Here is a 19,185-nt window from a genome sequence, read left to right on the forward strand (position 1 = left end):
TACAGACTCTCCTGTCAACTTGCGAAGGGGGGAGTCTAGCCTGTCAATCAGGTTGCAGCTTGATGACCTCATTTGGAGGCACTATGGAGATAAATAGCTCGCTGGAGGCCAGATACACTCTCTCCCTGCAAGACAGTCCTGTTGACAAGCCACATGGAGCTACGCTGGTGGAGCCAGAGTCCTGGAGCTGGGGGAGCATGTGGAGACCTATGCCAATGCTGAGATACTTCTACTGCCACTGGATCCACATGACGTTCCACCCACCGGTCTATGATCTTCCTGCATTCGGCGTCATTGCATGTATTGCATAAGTCTGAAGAGGAATCTATAGATTGTTATCAGACCTATGGGCTAATATCAGACTTATGGACTTGATCTGGACTGGGCTGGGATGTTTTCTCAACACACTATTGCTCCTTATGTAAACCTCTTTCTTATATACATATGAATGTCTATGAATTTGTTTCTCTAGTCAGCCCAGATTAACGCACCCAACACTGGAAAACTGGAGTGAGTTACTATCGTTCATGTGATGAGACCTCTTCCCTGGGGGCTTCCTTCCTGCTTCTCTGACACTTGCTGGACAGAGCCTTTGGTAGGTGCAGATTTAATTTTCAAATGTCTTATTATTGCTAATAGACTCAAAGTCCCCTGAACTGTATCCATGCACAGTTTCTCTAGAACATGGACTGGAGATTATTTTTTAATCACGTAGGCTGAAGCTCACGGAGTGACTGACACTCCCTTCCTACCAAGTTTCTGCTATTCCCTACATAGCTGATATGGTTGGAACTCTAGGGAAACACCATAAACTTGGTTGGTTGGTTTTTTATGTGGGACTCCCGAAAGACTCCCTAAAGAAATCTAGTGAGGACTGCTATGGACATGAAGAGAGGACGAGTAGGATTTATTTTAAGAAGAAAATCTAATTAAAGGATAAATCTTAAGACAAAAATAGAATTAGGGGCTACTAATTTTAAAGGTTTCGGTGTTCCCATTGGCTCAGATCTAAGACATAAATAAGTTCACAAAGACAGCGAAACTATCCCCTGATCATTCTGCCTAATGCAAAAATTGCTCAGAAAATGAAGGGTAATTCAATTGTTTCACCACTTGCTTCATGAAAACGTTTGTGTCACGAGCTCAGAATTGCAACCCAGTCCTTTCTAGAAAGCTGTGGGCTTCCCATGCAAGTGTTCACATCACAGGCTCACCCCGTGTTTATAAAATAATTAAAAGGCTGGGTGGAAATACTACATCTTTCAGGTCTATTTCTCCCCTGGTGTTTTGATGGAAATTGAGTGTCATATTTTGTACACTTGGAGAGTTTTAAATACTTCCATATGTATTCTTAGGAACCCCACAGGCTCCTGTGCTTCCCTCTCGAAGAGGCTGAGGCTTTGGGGTGAGTCTCCAGCTCGCCCTGATTCAGTGCCCTTTTCCTTGGGGCGTTGCTGCTTCTCCAATCGCGAGACCAACCCTATTTTTCCACCCCTTGATTAAAATTCATTCCATCTTTTGCTGACTCGGGGCCAGCGGAATCCCAGTGGATGGATGCAAGAAGAAACTTGAAAATCTGGGTTGCTGTATGTTGCTTGTCATCATGATGCGAAGGACGCCATCAGAGCTTGCTAGCCCCAAACGTGGAGGCACATGGGGTGCAGAGTCAAAAGGCCATTCCTCCAGAGAGCCCAGTCTATCTCCTCGGGCAGGTCAATTTAGCCGGACCTCCCAGACACCTGAAAGTGAATGTATAGCATCGTATGTTATGCAGCAATTTTTGAGGTATACACACACACACACACACGATAGGAATGCCGACCATTCAGTACAAACATATAAAGGAAAAGAGGAGTGACTTTGATTTCTTATATCATGTTAAGTCTCCTAGATAGTAAGAGAGTCATCTATTTCATGAATGGAGCACCGCTGGCCCAGTGGGTAATGAGTTGGGCCACTAACTGAAAGGTCAATAGTTTAAACCCCCAGCCTCTCCACAAAAGAAATATGAGACATTCTGCTCCTGTAAAGATTTGGATGTGCTTTATAGAATTGATGTATGTATATGTATGGATTGTGATAAGAGTTGTATGAGTCCCTAATAAAATGTTAAAAACAAAGATTTGTAGCATTGGACCCTCTCTGTCCCATGAGGCAGAATGGACTGGTGAGCAAGGGGTCGATTATTTAACTAAGAAAGCTAATGTCAATATGTAAGCCGCAAATCCATGAGGACTTATTCCATAACCTTCTAAAAGTGGCATTGGTGAAATGTGAGAAGTTATTTCTGTAGAAGAATGTTTCCATTCATGTGTGTGCACCCTCATGTTGCATTCATGTAAGAGTGGCATCATGTTGGTGGTGGTAGGTGCCATCGCACTGGGTCCGAGTGATGGAAATCCCATGTACAACAGAACAAAACATGGATGGGTCCTTTGGCATCCTCACAATTGTTAGACTTGAGTCACATTGTGCTGGTCACTGGTCAAGCCACCTTCTTCAGTGTCTTCCTCTCTCTTGTTTGCTTTCCTTCCACTGTATGAGTCAAGACTCTCTTCTCCAGGGACTGGTCTCTCCCAACAACATGTCCAACATATGTGAGATGAAGTCTCTCCATCCTAACTTTAAAGGAGCATTCTGACTGTACTTCCAAATCAGGGGGCCTCAAACTTTTTAAACAGGGGGCCAGTTCACTGCCCCTCAGACCTATTGAAGGGCTGGACTACAGGTTTTTTTTTAAAAAACTGTGAATAAATTCCTATGCACCCTCCACATATCTTATTTTGAAGTGAAAAACAAATGGGGCAAAAACACCCGGTGGGCGGATAAATGTCCTCGGTGGGCCACATGTGGCCCGTGGGCAGTAGTTTGAGGACACCTGTTCTAAATGGTTAAATGGTGACTAGTTCTTTTTGGTACAGTGACTCTGTGTTCTTTCCATCTTTTTAACTGTTTCCTACATCATTCAATATTTTCCCCATAGAATATTTGAATATTGCAACTGTGGTAATTACATAATCTGGTGTCAACTTGAGACTATCAAGAGTGAAGGTTTAGCGTGTTAATGAGGTCATAGCTTGATGACCTCATTTGAAGGCATGATGGAGATAAATAGCTCACTAGAGGCCAGACACACACGCTCTCTGCTTGGTATTCCTGATGACAAGCCACATGGAGCTACGCAGATACAGCCAGAGCCCTGGAGCTGGAGGAGCCACGTGGAGACCCACACCAGCGCCATGATGTTTCCACCACCACTGGATCCACAAGATTTTTCACCCACTGGCCTGGGATCTTCCTGAATTTGGCATCATTGCATGGCGGTGTGAGTCTGAACAGGGATTTGTAGACTGGTATTGGACATATGGGCTAATATCAGACTTACAGGCTTGATCTGGACTGAGCCAGGTTGTTTCTTAATATCCAATTACTGTTTTTATAAAGCTCTTTCTCATACACATAGGAGTGTAGTGTCTAAGAATGTGTTTCTCTGGTCAACCCAGACTAGCACAGCAACTTAAGCTTATCTTTCCCCCTTAGGCCTGTGGGTTTGACATATGTGGAGCGTGGTCTTCCATCTCCAAGTCTTTGCACATTTCACTATATTTTACATTGTCTTTTTTGAGCTCTCCTTTAAAACTTTCTGTTACTTCATGTACTTTAAGCATGTTATGAGGAGAGCTCAATCCCTGGGAGAGGATATCCTGCTTGGTAAAGTAGAGGGCATTGAAACAGAGGAAGGTCATTGTCCAGATGGATGGACGTAGTGGCTGGAACAATGGGCAGAAATCCAACAATTGTGAGGATGGCACAGGACCAGATAGCATTTAGTTCTACTGTGTACAGGGTAGCTAGCAGTCGGAACCAACTCAAGATATAACCACCACCTGTTCTACCCGTTTTGAGTCATGCCCCATCAGCACTTGGAGGTCCTGAAATTGCACTCAATTCACGTTATCACTGCCAGCTTTTCTTTGAAAAGGCAGCTCTTCCTCAGTTCTATTTTGAATGTCTTTCCACCTGATGGGTCCATCATCCAGCACTAAATCTGATAAGATTCTGCGGACATACATGAAGTTTTCAGTACCTAGTTCCTCAGAAATGGACAACCTGGTCCTTCTTCATAGTCTGGAAGCTCTACTGAAACCTGCTTACCGCTGGTGACCCTGCTGGTATTTGAAACACGGACAGCCAAGCTTCTACCATCGCAACACCACACATGCCACCACAGTGCAACAAACTGACAGACAAGCGACGGACAATAACATTGATCGACATGAAGACATTTTTAAGTGACCGCATTTAGAATAAAACACAAACACTAAGTAAAAGTACCTTATTCAAGGGATAATGAAATATTACTTTGGGTCCAAAAGAGACCTACAAATATAATCTTACTAAAATAACAAAAAAGCTGTCTGTTAGTGGGAAATCTTACCAGCGCAAGAGTTTTTAATGGTGTCCTGTTTCCAAATTGAGAACAAGTTGCTACTTTTTTTTAGTGTGTTAGAAATATCTGTACAAATATTTTATGAGTTTAAGATTCCAAGTTGCCAACAGTAGCTCGCTGATCATTTCTATTGGGTGTAATTTATCTATGAATTAGTAGGCCAAAGTCACTCTTGGTAATAGTCCTGAAGTTAATGAAAGATTTATTTTTTAAATACTCTAAAGCTGCATGTCTATTCAAAGATCTATGAGCAGCCAGAGGCAGGCAGAGCATAATTAACAGCTCCGTGAATTGCTTCCAGGGTCACGTCTGAGGCTTCTCCTTTGCTATATTTATTTATATGTGTGACTGAGAGTTTCATTAATTATGCAAACATTATTCATTTCACCCTGCCAAAATAAAACCCACTGCCACCGAGTCAATTTTGAATAGTAGAATTGCCCCTTATTGATTCCAAGACTGAAAATCTTTTTTTTTAAATGGGTTTTCTGAAAAAAAGCAAACAGAAAACCTGCTAGACAAATTCTAAAAGAGCTGTAACACTAGCTGAAAATCTTTATGCAAACAGACAGTCACATCTTTCTCACTCAGAGCAACTGGTGGATTAGAACCACCTACCTATTGGTCTTCAGTCAAGCACTTTAACCACGGTTGCACCGGGGCTTCATCCCCACCCCCGCTTCATCCATAGATTGCAAAAGCATGCTGGTTTTGCATATGTCTTGGGCTGGCTTCTTCACTGAAGCAAAACCAGCGATGCTTTTATAATTGTATATACACATACAAAGGGGATTCACAAAATGTGTGGAAACATTCTACTGCCTTTTAATTCTCCAATAACTCCCCCCTCATTTATTATTATGAATTGGTCATTAATACATATGCATATTCCATCGTTCAATCATGTCCAGCAGAATGGTACACTTGCCACTACAATCAGTTTCCTACCATATCTTTGCTGCATGGACTGCTTGACCTCATCACCCTTCCCTCTGCCACCACCACTGTGTCCCCCCTCCCCCAAGTCCCTTATTCTACTTGTCATCTACAGGTTGATCAATCCTGGGTTTCAAATTTCAATAACCAAAAAACCATATACCACGACTTCAAGAGGGTGGTGTTAACTTCTTTGAGATACCCCTAATGTGAACAAACAAAAAGCAAACAATACAACCCCAATACAGGAAATTTTAGAAACCAGATCAGGTCCAGGTCCAGCATGCATCATAGAGGGGGGTGTACTGGTCAAGTCAATAACTATAATTCTCTTTTTTCACGAATTGTTTTTGGAGCCCCATTGTACTGAGAGATTTATCCCAAGGAAATGATTCATCTGGTTGTAAAGGCTGGCTAGTCCCAGGTTCCTGGGTCAGACATCACTCCGGTGGCTTCTCTTGATTCACTTAGCTGCCAAGGTAGACACACTCAAGACCAGCAGGTCAGATGGCAAGCACCTGGCTCCCAGGCCACACTGGCTGATGAACCCCAAGATCTTCAGGCTGACGTTAAGTCCCAAGAATCAGTAGTCACATAGATACAGGATCCAGGGCAAGCAAAATAAAACAATAAAATGAAGCACACCAAGTTTTGCTAGGCTTCTACCTATAAGAGGACTTCAAAACTTCTGTGGGGAAAAAATGGAATTAAAAGATAAAAATTTTAAAAATAAGCTGTATTTCTCAATATCAGCTCCATCAAGGTCAAGACATTTTTGTAAGTGAGGCTGATCACTTACACTTACCAGTCATTAAATCCACCCCTACAGAGCAGAGGGTCCTGGGATTTCGGCCATGTCAATACAGTCTTTTTAACATTACCAATGGAAGGAAATGGGTGCTTTTAAGATTTTTTAAATTAGAAAACAAAAATAAGTTGAAAGGGGTTAAATCAGGACTGAAAAGTGAGTGCATAATGATTTCCCATGGAAACTTCCACAAAATCACCCTTGTTTGCAGAGAGGAATAAGCAGGTGCATAGTTGTGGTGAAGTAGAGTCTCTGGTGAAAAGATATCCTGAGCTGAAGCTTTGGCTGACTTTCTCGACTCACACTCCTAGAAATAGGTATTAGCGCTCTTTGGCTCTCCAGACAGACAAAAGGCAAAATGCCCCAAGAACCCAAAAGAGCCATGACCGTGACCTTTGCTCTTGGTCAACCTGATTTTGCTTTGAGTGAAGCATTTCCATTTCTTGAGAGCCGTTGCTCTGGTTGAACTTTGTCTTCAAGGTCATCGTAGCACGGACCATATTTCACTTCCTATTACTTATCAGTACTTGAAGAAATGCTTCAGGACCTTGATGACCCTGGTTTTCAAATTCTGTGGAAAGCTCTCCTCCTGTCTGCAGCTGATCAGGGCCCAACCATTTCAACAGCCATTGAGTAGAAAGTTTGCTCAACTTTGATCTCTCCCTAAGAACGCTGGACCCTTTGAGAGGTCAATCGTCTTGGCGGTTGTCTCTGGTGAATCCTTCAGCTTGCTTACTTGCAACATGAACAAGATTGATGTCTCAAAATTTCAATGTGGATGCTCTGTCTCTGCAGACTGCACCCTCCACCTCATCTGGCTTCCTCTTAAAGCATGTTAACCATTTGTACCCTACTGAGTTATTTGGGATACTGTTCTCATGGCGTTTTCATAAAGCATCCATGATTTCACCATTCTTCTCCCCAAGCTTCACCACACATTTGATGTTGGTTCTTTCTTCAATGAACAGATGGAGAAAGGTGGGACTCTCCTCTCTCCAAAGGAGTTACAGTCTCGGAAACCCACGGGCAGTTCTCCATCGACAGGATCGATGAGTTGGAATGAGCCGGATAGCAGTGAGTGTGTGGAGTGATGTTGCTCAAATAGGGGGTCTTGTCAAACAGATGTATTAGCCTTCTGGGTGCCTCAGAAGCTACATTCTGTTCAGCTATACTGTAACAAGTTAGTCTGGGTTTATTTGGGGGGTAAAAACTTTTTTGAACTACATGCACGTTTTCCATAATCCACATTTTTCATGAGTTTTTTTAAGACCCACCATATGCTGAATGCAGACCGTCACCCCAAGAAAACTTCCTTTACAACTGGTTGCATTAGATGCCACAATATGTCACATAATGGAGGATAACATAACCATGCTCTAACTGCCAAATTCAATTTTTGCATAGTAGCCAAACCACGGAGATACATGGAGCCGTCAAGCTGACACGTAATTTTAACCATCACAGCATATTTTTAGAAAGTCTGTCTTACCATATATTGTAGTTATCAAAAAATAATTAGTGTAAAGGACAGAGCAGTTAATTTCTACAGATAGGAAGTACAATTGAATAGTAAATCACTTAAGAGATGGTTTGCTTGTACTTTAAAAATTGTAGGTAAACAATATGATTAAAATTTATTTTATCACATAAAAGAGCGAACTTCATTTTCTACAAATGGGAAATATGCTCTTAAATTTAATAGCAAATAGTTTAAGGAATAGTTCAAGAACTGGTTTTATTTGTACATTCATTTGAAAATTAAAAGTAAAAAATTTTTTTGATATGTTTAATGAAATTCTAGTTATAACTGCAACATGGTAATCATTAGAATAACTTAAGCAATGGATCAAATGTGGATTTTGACTCATTGAGACCCCATGCACATGAGACCTGAGCTGGTTGAATTTTGGAAACCCATCACCAAGGCTTTTCCCAAGGCACCTCTGGGGGGATTCAAACCTTCAAAACTGTCACCTGAGTGAGCACGTCCGCCCTTTGCAGCCCAGAGAGAGAAGGGAGAAATTCACATAAGCAAATAAAAGTTCAGCCCAGGCTCATGCACAGTCATCCATGTAGGCATTTCTTTTCAGAAAGTCACATGTAGTAAGAGCACACACACACACACACACACACACACACACACGTTCGTTCTCTTCGAATTGCAATTTCCCTGAAAATCTATTTGTGGTCGAGAAATACTGCCCGGGTGATGTAGTATCGTGGTATGGAATTCACTGATTGAAACCATAAGGCTTGTAATCCTAATATTGCACTTGGTAGCTGTGTGACCTTCTGAAAGTGCATTGCTCTTTCTGCCTCAGCAGTCTCTGCAAAAGGGGAAAGATAACAGCGTCTTCCTCATTGATTATTGGCAGCATGAAATGAGCTCATCTGAAACGTACATGCGTGCTAAAGTCGAGGGGCGGCGAACAAGAGGCACACCGTGGACCAGATGGAGTGGCACAGTGGTGACAGGAAGGCGCTGTTTCGTTCTGTTGTACCCAGAGGATAGCTGTGTTGAGAACCAACGTGGTGGCATCCACCAACCACACATAAAGGCACGCCGAGAAAAGCTGGGTAATAAATAAGGAAGCCCGAGGGAGACTCGATACCTCTGAATGATGATGTGGGCCCGGAAGACCAAGGCTGTAGCGGCACCTTTGAGTGACGGGGCTGCCAAAGAATATGCAATACGTTTGCCCTTGTTTGGTGCCTGACACGCAACCGCACTTACTGGAAGACGAGGATGCTGAGTGAAGAATCCGACAGCTAAGGTTTCTTCCCACATTTGGTTTGTGTTAATTCTATTCTTTTCTTGCAAAGTCTGAGGAGATTGCTGAATAGACTACGTATGTGTTTCTTCATGTAGTCAGTAGCCCCGTCCTGTCTACACAATAGGGGGAGGGGCTTCCAAAAGAGCTCATGGAAAAATCCCATTATCTTCCGGTTCATTTTTTCCATGAACCTTTTTCATGCTTAAAATATTGTATTTAATGCATTAATGAAATATTAGTGAAGTACCCATCCTCTGAGAGTTCAGTGGCATGTCCGCCGACAGGAATGGACATGAGCTCTGGAGGCAGAGTGGATTCTGGGTTGGAGCTGCTGGCCACAAAATCAGCAGTTCCAACCCACTAGCTGCTCAGCCAGAGAAAACTGAGGCTGTCTACCATCGTAAAGATTTCACCTTGCAAAATCCATGGGGGTAGTTCTGCCCTGTGCCATAGGCTCACTATGGGTCAAAATAGACTCCACGGCAGTAAGTTTGAGGGCATTTCTTTTGTTTTGTTTTGTTTTGTATAGACATGGATTGATATCCGTCAGCTACAGTTTACAGAGCTGTCAAAATAGCTCTCGTTGAATCCGAATCACAAGACACAGATAGGCGTGCTACACAGTTTTCCCGTGATGCACAAACCTTCCATCACCGTCTTCTCTGTGAAGGAGATGACTTCTCAGCCCGGAGAACCAGCAGAAGGCAAACCTGCTTGGAAAAGCTCCCCCTTGTTCAGCGCAGCGAGCCGATTGCATGGTGGACAGTGGACACTCTGGACGCACTCCTGGCCTATGTACCCACACCCACACTGGCAACATTCCCAGAGCTTTGTGAAGCCCCCTGGGCATCCCGCGAGCCCCCCAGGGGAAGGGGAGCAATGCATTCCGTTCTGGTCTGATTGAATCGTGAGCATACAGTCAGCTTTTCAAGATGTCAGTGGAGGAAGCAGAGACAATTGGACCTGTTTCAGGTGGGCGTTAGCTTGTGCCTGGTGACTAAGCTAAGCGGTTGGCTACATGTTCCTGTCAGCCACTTCTCCCCAGGGTTAATTAAACATCCCTGTCTTCAGGTCCCAACAGTAGGTGTTTAATCATCTGTTTTGTTTTAGGGTTTGCTCCGGAAGCGGGTCCTCGTGGCTGAAAGAATTTCACAGCAGACCGTCTATCTCAAGGTTCTGTGATCACATAACACTCTTGTCGAAATGCCAGTCTCTTCTTTCCTCCCGAGGGATTCCATCTCTGCTATTTACTTCGCTATTACATTAGACTTTTGCTTAAAAACCCAAAAGCACACCAGTTTCTGGCAGTCCGTGCAGAGTCACGAGTCACCCCACCGCCACCTGCCTCTTGGTCTGTATACAGATTTCTCCGGAGCACAGCCACGTATTGGGGAATCCCCATTCTTCACACTGTTATCCATAAGTTGTTTGACCCACACAGCCGAATCCCTTTCCTAATCAATAAAACAGAAGGAAACATATTTTGGAAATGAAAGAATCACTAGAAATCTCCCCTGTATCTTGCTAAGAAAAATCCTGCAAGTGGTTACTTAAAACATCTAATAATTTCTTTCTCACTTAAAAACAAACTAGCCCAGCTCGTTAGACGCCCAAACCAGTTGAAGCAGTGGAGGATCAAATAACCCAATAAAAGAATATTATGCTATAGTTCCATCTAAAATCTACTTTCCTTTTATTTTATCTTGGAAGCTTACTATAAAAAAATAAACAACACACGGTTAAATATAAACCCCCTCCTTCAGGGGGACGAATAATAGAAATGTGGGTGAAGGGAGACAATGGAGGTTGTAAAATACAAAAATAATAATTGTGCTAGTCTGGGTAGACTAGAGAACAAATTCATAGATACTCGTATGTATATAAGAAAGAGCTTTATATATTAGAGCAATTGAATATTGAGAAAACATCCCAATCCAGTCCAGATCAAGCCCATAAATCTGATATTAGCCCATATGTCCCATACCAATCTATAAAGTCCTCTTCAGACTCACGAAACACAGGCAATGACGCCGAATGCAGGAAGACCACAGGCCAGTGGGTGGAAAGTCTTGTGGATCCAGTGGCAGTGGGAGCATCTCAGCACTGGCACGGGTCTCCACGTGACTCCTCCAGCTCCAGGGCTCTAGCGTAGCTCCATGTGTCTCATCAGTCGGAAAGATGAAGCAGAGAGGGTCTGTCTCCCACCTCTAAGGAAGAAGACAGGAGTTTCCAGAATTCTCAGGAGAAGGCCATGCCCACACAGTGGCCTCATTGGTTATGACTGACAGGCTAGACTCCACCCCTTTGTAAATTGACATATTATGTAACTGCCATAATAATAATAATAATATGAAATTGATCAAGGATTAACAAGTGAGGGAGGTTGGGGGAGAGAAGGAAAAAAGAGGAGGTGATCCCAAGGGCTCAAGTAGGAAGACAATGCTTTGGAACTGATGTCGGCAATATATGTACAAGTGTGCTTAATGCAATTGATGAATGGATTGGTGTAAAACTGATTAATAAATAAATAAATCTGAGATTAAAATTAACAGGACAATTGGCCAAAAGTGAGTGTCAAAAAAGTTATCTCAAAAGTGAATATGTCACCTCATCCTCGTATTACAAAAATTCTTGTCATATTAAAAAATACAAAGTAGATTGATTGTCGCTGTAATAAACTGTTTCAATGTCATTTGGAGCCCCAATTCCAGATAAGACTAAGATTCCTGGAACTGAAGGCCTGCAGGCTTGCTTTGAGTGGCTGCTGTGGGGAACGGAGCTAGGACAACAGGACCACGACCTCACCCCGCTTAGTTCACTGGTGCTGAAAACGTACTGTAAGTTAGTATTTAAAGAGCATTTGCCGTGTGGTGCTGGTGCGCGGACATCACCATGGACTGCTCAAGGGACGGACCGATCTGTGTTTGAAGAAGTCAGGCCAGAGCGGTCCTTAGAGGCAAGGATGGCAAGAACTCATCGTTCATACAGTCTGCAGAGATCAGTCCCTGGAGAAGGACATCACGTTTGGCAACCAAGTGGAAGGCCTTCGAGGAGATGGATGGCCTCAGTGGCTGCATCCGTGGACTCGGGCACAGGAGCAACGGCGAAGATGGAGCAGGACCGTCGTTCAGTGTTTGCTGCTGTGGTGCGCAGGGTCACTATGGGTCGCAGGGATGGCCCTGAACAGCAGCAACAAAGGAACAGGCTTGGGAATCGCACAGGGCAGCTCTGCTGTCCTTCGGGGACTCTGTAAGTCCGATTTGACTCCATGGCAGTGTGTTTGGTTTGGGTTGCCAAAAGTAATGGGAAAACTGCTGTGCCTCTGCTTATGCTGGCGGTTCAGTGACTGGGTTGATGGAGAAAGGAGAGCGGAGTTACATGGCTATTTTCACCCCTCCCCCCAAAATAAATAAAGCCACCAAAGTCAATGTTGAGGAAAGCCTCAATGGAGGCAAGTGTCACACACCTTGTTGGGACTAATGTGTGTGAACGCCGCAATATGCTGCCTCTCCCATGTCAGCAAGCTCCGTGTGCCCTGCTGGGAACTCCAGGCTGGAAAGCTCTTATCAGCAGGTTGATTTATAGCATCATAAATCATGGTGAATATTTGAAGAAGAGCTGGCATCCTGCCTTTCCCCCAAACAGAAGCAACAGGAACTTCAAAGATCAAAAATGATACAGATTCGACTCGAAGAGCCTGTTGCTGCTCACAAACGAACTGGCAGGTGCGACTGACCATGCAGACTAGGAGCAAGACGGGTCATCTTTTAGCTGCGCCATTTGTCCAAATACCTCGTATTTGGGCCTCACTCTACGCTATGGGGAAATGCAGGTGGCTCAGTAGTGAAAGTCGAAAGGTCAGCAGTTCAGGACCACCAGCATCTCTGTGGGAGAAAGATGAAAGGCTTTCAACTCCGATGAACCGGTACAGCCTGGAAACTCGGAGGGGCAGTTCTACCTGGGCCTGGAGGGTGGCTGTGCTTTGGCACCCAGTCAGAAGCAGCGAGGTTGGTTTGGTTTGTCGACCGTTCGGCCTCTGCTGATTGGAAGACAAATCGCTCTCCAGGCCCTGGTCCACAAGGAAAAAAATACTTACCTGTGGGAATTAGGATGAGTTTGAAACTGGAAGTTACCAATATTCACTGAAGGCGACAAACAGCAGAGTCAAGTCCCCACAGTGAGACCCAGGGCATTTAGAATGAAAGAGGAGCGGGGGGGGGGGGGGGGGTGTCCTTTGCTGGCTTGGACATCACTCATTTTCATTGGCCACTGTCACCGAGGTGTTTTTCTGTCATTGGAATGTCTTCTATCAAAAGCCTATTTTGTTCCCTTCCTGTGAAGGAATAAATGCTTTCACACAGCCTTCCTGAAGGTTCTTTGCACTGCTTCCCCCAGGCCCTTTATGATGAGCCTCAGGAGCAAACCTCCTGAAAGGAGGCCATGGCCGCTGGGGGACTCTCGTAGAGCCCCGGGCAGAGCCCTCTCCTGCTTGCATTCCACTCTGGCTTTCATCAGTGTTGTTGGTCTTGGCTGCAGCCCCCTAATCACAACAGAGGAGGAGGAGTTGGCATGTTCCGGGTTCGGTTGAGCACAGAGTTCCATACAAGCTGTGTTCAGAGCTGGCTCATTGTGTGTACATCCTTCCACTAGATTTCTAGTTCCTTCCTGCCAGTTATGTGCCTTCTATGCCTCTAATTTCTGTGTCACGGTGGGTCCTGATGATAAACACATAGACCTGGTTGTTGATGGAGGAGCCCTGGTAGACTGTGAGATCGGCATTGGGCTGCTAGCCCCAGAGTCGGTGGCTCAAATCCACCAGCCGCTCTGTGGGAGAAAGATGAGGCTGTCTGTTCCCATCAAGATGGACAGGCCCTGAAACCCCATCTGGGTGCCTATGTGTCGGAATTGATTTGGTAGTAGTGGGTTTTGGGTCATTGTTAGTTCGATTTATCTTTGGGCGGCCATCGAAAGAAAAGGCTAAGCGATGTTTGAACGATGAGGAGGAAAACCAAGCTGGCACCTTGGCTCGTCAGTGACCACCCAGCACCTTTTGTTCCCCATCATGAAATATCAGGTTGGGGATTTTATAACAAACTTACTAACAGGAGCAAGTATATCTAGATCAAGAAGGTGAAAATGAGTATGTTCTTTCCGCTCAACACTTCCAAAGGTAATCTATAACAAAATTAAATATGGAAGGGGTCTTCAAAATGTTTGTGGAAATTTGTTCAGCATCTTTCCATTTCATTTTGTCCATAAGCTTGTTGAAGGTCCCTCAGCTACACAAGGTGACATTGGGATTTTATTGTAGTTTTGTAATGTGCAATTCTCATAATAGGTTGGAATTAAGAATCAAAAAGAAAACATCCTACATAGGTGGATTGAAAATAGAGGTAAGTATACAGTTGAAAAATAAGAAATAAGACATGCACGGCATTGTCCATTAGAAATGTTTTCTTTTTTTAACCACTTTATGGGGAGCTAACATAGATATCATACCATTCCATACTTGAACCACGTCAAGCAGTGTTGTACAATTGCTACCACCATCAGTTTCAAAACCTTTTCTTCTTTCTTGAACTCCTTGATGTCAGCTCCCCTTTACCCGCCCCGCATCTCCCTCCCCGTGGCCCTCGGGAGCCTTTATTCTACTTGTTGTCGCTATAGGTTCATCAGTCCTGGGCTTCAGATACTGAGAAACAGAAAACACATAGCAAAGATTCAAGAAGGCTACCTACGGTGACAAAATACACCAGAGACCTTTTATTAGGCAATTTTCAACAAAGAAAAAACAAATGTTCTATTCAAAAATAAACAGAGAGGTGGAGGCATCAGCCTTTAGCAATTCTTCACTCTGGGAAGGAAAGCACAAGTAGGTTGATTTAAAACGCTGCCACTGGCTTCTTGGCACCGCGCAAGGCTGTTGGCGCTTTGACCGCCTTGGAAACGGACTTTGTAAGGTGAGTCCCGCAGCAGTCACGTGACTCTTCAATAAAGCCGTCTTTCTGGATAAATGGTATTGACTTTAAACCCCTAATGGAACTCCACCGATGCACCAACAGTCTGGCAGGGCATTGAGTCCACATGTTTGCGTTTCTCTTTCTAAACATTTGTCTGAACCCCAAATCAATTCACTTAATTACTCTGTAGACCTTGGCGTAGATCGAGATCGCACGGGCAGCAGGAAAGGCAGGCTATGGTTTCACAGACTTGTGGTTTCAGGAACAGGGGGACTTGCTGAGGTGACCACAGTTCCAGCCACACCCTCTGCCTCTCCGTGAATTTGTACAGAGTGAGTTGCCAGTCACTTAGGTGGCTTTGCAGCTACTTCAATAGAAGTTTCGGCTTCAAGCCAAGGTACATGTGTACACAAGCTCGAACACACACACACACACACACACACACACACACGGTGTGCAAAGCTAAGCCTGTATTGGGAAGAACCAGACAGGAGAGTACTCTAGGTCATCGGATGCTTTAAAAATCAACTTTATTGAGGTATGCTGTACCTACAGGAATATCTGGGTGGTCTCGGCCATTGGCCCCCCCCACCCCCACATCCCAGCTTCAGCGTTGAGAGATGTAAAATTACACCTAAAGCTTATTGCTGTTGAGTTCATTTCTGACTCACGGTGACCCTGCAGGACAGAGCAGAACTGCGCCGGAGTTTCCAGCTGCGCAACCTTGACCGAAGCAAACTGCCACATCTTCCTCCTGAGGGCCAGCTGCTGGGTTCGAACGACAGCCCTAGGGTTCGCAGTCCTACGGGTTTAACTTGACACAATCAAGGTTTCTATTCCATCTGTGGAGTGTGGCTCTGAATGAGAGCGAACATATCACATACCATGACAGTCTGGCCCAAAGTATACACTGAATGCACGGTAGCCCATTTTGGTGTGTCTGATGTTTAACTCCCCCCACTGGGACTGCGGGACAGCCGTTTGGGGGTGGAAAGACAGCCTGCCCTCAGAGAGGCTCAGCTACGGGCGTACACGGTTTTTGTTACTGCTTTTGTTTTATCGCCAATGTTTTGTTTGCTTGTTTCTCAACTCCCTTTTCTTTCTTCTAGGTTCAACTTTCTTCCTCCTGGAGCACTTCCTTGAGAAGTTCTTTGGATGAAGACTTACTAATGGTCCATGTTTGTTATGAATTAAGTTGGGTTCACAAAAATGTATATCTTGTGAATCCGAACCCCTACCTCCCTATCAATGTCACCCCACTGGGGAATAGGATTTTCTTGGTGATCTTAGTAAGGCCATCTCCCTGTGCAGTGGGTTGTAAGCCAGTCATTTCAGAGACGCACATGGAACCCATCTGGCATAGAAGCAAGGAAGCTCCAATGGGGGATGACGGACGCCAGGCCACCTGAAAACCCCTAAGGGACAGAGCCAAAAAGAGACAAGGACCTGCCCCAGAGCCGACGCAGAGAGACATCCTTCCCCTAGAGCCTGTGTCCTGAATTCCGACTTCTAGCCTCAGAAACTGTGAGAAAACAAATTTCTGTTCATGAAAGCCACCTACTTAGGGTACTTTCTATTACATCGGCACTGAGAAACGGCAACACTCAAAAGTCTCTACTTGAAAATGTCTCCCTTAGGCTCTGTCATTTACTAGTGAGGACATATCAAGACCTTCTTACACTTCTTTACAACCGACCCCTACGCAATAATGAATAATTCAACTTCAGGAAACCATTCTGATTTGAGCCTGGGAATATCGTCGGCGCTCTTTCCCACATGCATCTACCAGCTCAAGAAGGGCATTGGCTCAGAATGAACCCTTAGTAAACACTTTAAACTACGAATACAATAATCCCCATATTGTTAGCCCTAGGTAGTCCTGGTGGTACAACTGCTAAGCTCTCTCTGGCTAATCAAAAGGCTTGAAACCACCTCATGGCTACGCGCTAGGCGCTCACCACAGGGTCAGCGGTTCATAGCCACCAGCTCCTCGTGCAGAAGTAGTCTCAGAAACCCTCAAGGGCAGGTCTGCACACCCTCCAGGGTTGCTGTGGGTCAGAATCGATTCAAAGGCAGCGGTGAGGGCTCCACAGGAGAAAGACTTGGTGATGTCATCCCATAAAGATTCCAGAATCCACGAGATGAACAATAGGCTTTGGGAATCCGAACACCAACCGCTGTGAGTATACAAAGGCAGAACAATTTGCCCGGATGTGAGGGAGCATCAGACTCGCCAGAAAGGCTTATTACAGCACAGATTTCTGGGCCACACCAAGAGCTTCTGATTCCGTAGGTCTTCGGCAGGCCTGAGAATGTGCATTTCCAGGTGATGCTTATGCTACTCGTTGAGGATGATACTTTGAAAAACACTGACCTGATGGGACTAAAAGGCAGCAGTCTGTGCTGAGTGCATTAAAGGGTGCAACTTCCCTGCACCTGTCAGGTTAGTGGATTGTGGTGGCTTACCTGCTACAGTTCACCATTGTCCTAGGGGCCCACTATCAGTTGGAATGGGCTCAATGACAGCAGGTTGGGGGTGGGGGTGCTAGTCTGGGTAGACTAGAGAAACAAATTCATAAACATGCATATGTGTATAAGAAAGACTTTTATATAAAAGAGCAATTGTATATTGAGAAAACATCTCAATCTAGTCCAGATCAAGTGCATAAGTCTGATATGAGCCCATATGTCCAAAACCATAAAGTCCTCTTCAGACTCATGAAACACATGCAATGATGCCGAATGCAGGAAGATCACAGGACAGTGGGTGGGAAGTCTTGTGGATCCAGCGGCAGTAGAAGCATCTCAGCACTGGAAGGAATCTCCATGTGGTTCCTCTAGCTCTAGAGCTCTAGAATAGCTCCATGTGTCTTGTTGGCAGGAATGTCTCCCAGGGAGTGTCTCTCCTCCAGTGAGCTATTTATCTCCTTAGCACCTCCAGATGAGGTCATTAAGCTGCAACCTGATTGACAGGCTAAACTCCACCCTTCACTCCCAAGTCTCAAGTTGACAACAGATTATGTAATGACCACAGTGGGTATTTACCTTTGCTAGGAGCCCTGGTGGTGCAGGGGTTACACGTTGGGTTGTGATCTGCATGGTCAGCCCTTCGAAAACCACCAGCAGCTCCGAGGGAGAAAGACCGGGCTTTCTACTCTTGTAAACAGTTACAGTCTCAGAAATTCACAGGGGGATCTCTGTGAGTCAGCATTGACTCGATGACAGTGAGTCTGATTTGCTGAAACATAGCCATGAATGTGGCACAGCGTATAAAGGCAAGGTTATGAGAACTTCTTAGCCATAAAAACTCATTCTCTTGAGAGAATGAGTCCATGGGTCTGGAAGCTCAGGATCAGTCTTGGGAAACACCATGGTCAATTAACATAAAGACAATGATCCATATTCTACTTTGATGAGTAGCAACTGGGGTCTTCAGAGCTCATGCGTAACCATCTAATGTGTGACTCTATTGCTCTCTCCCCGTGCAGAGAAAAAAGCAGGGATGCCGACAGAAGGCACGTGGACCACATGAACATCAGTCTCTATGACCCTGAGACCAGAAGGAGAAGTAAACGGTATCCAGTTACCAACTGCTCAGAAAGGGATTGAATGAGGAAGTCTTGGACACAGTAGGGGAAAATTGTAGGCAAAACTCAAAATTATTTAAATTAAAATAAAAGACCAGGCTTCTGGTCAGACAGAGACTAGTGGAACCCATGAGACTGTGACCCTAAGTCACCCCTTAGGCCATTTAATCTAAAGTAATACACTCTAGTATAATATAGTCAGTCCATTGAGCTACAACCAGTTTTGTGTAGAGTCTAAAATGAATCACTCTGAATTATCTAGGGAGCAACAAAGATGTGCAAGCACAAACAGGCGCGAAAATGTCATGTGAGTATTGCTAAGAAAGTAAGGATGGGCTGGGATTGCCTACAAGAATGGAATCAACGTGATCAAGAGGCACATTTGAGCTTCTAGCACCCAGAAAGATGAGAAAATAAACTTCTGTTCTTTAAAGAACCCCAGTTGACAACGTTCATATGGTATGGTATGGTATGGTATGGTATGGTATGGTATGGTATGATATGGTATGGTATGAAATGGAAGGGAATGGTATGGTATGGTATAGTATGGTACGCTATGGAATGGTATGGAATGGTATGGTATGGAATGGTATGTATGGAATGGTATGGTATGATATGGTATGGTATGGAATGGTATGGTATGGTGTGGAATGGTATGGAATGGTATGGT

General features: G+C 44.5%; 1 pseudogene; it reads right to left on the reverse strand.

Moving 5' to 3' along the window:
* Positions 1–4,929: 4,929 nt before the first annotated feature.
* LOC142431164 (U7 small nuclear RNA) lies at positions 4,930–4,995 on the reverse strand (annotated as a pseudogene).
* Between the last annotated feature and the right edge of the window lie 14,190 nt (positions 4,996–19,185).

This window comes from Tenrec ecaudatus, chromosome 17 (assembly GCF_050624435.1).
Source record: "Tenrec ecaudatus isolate mTenEca1 chromosome 17, mTenEca1.hap1, whole genome shotgun sequence".
NCBI lineage: Eukaryota > Metazoa > Chordata > Mammalia > Afrosoricida > Tenrecidae > Tenrec > Tenrec ecaudatus.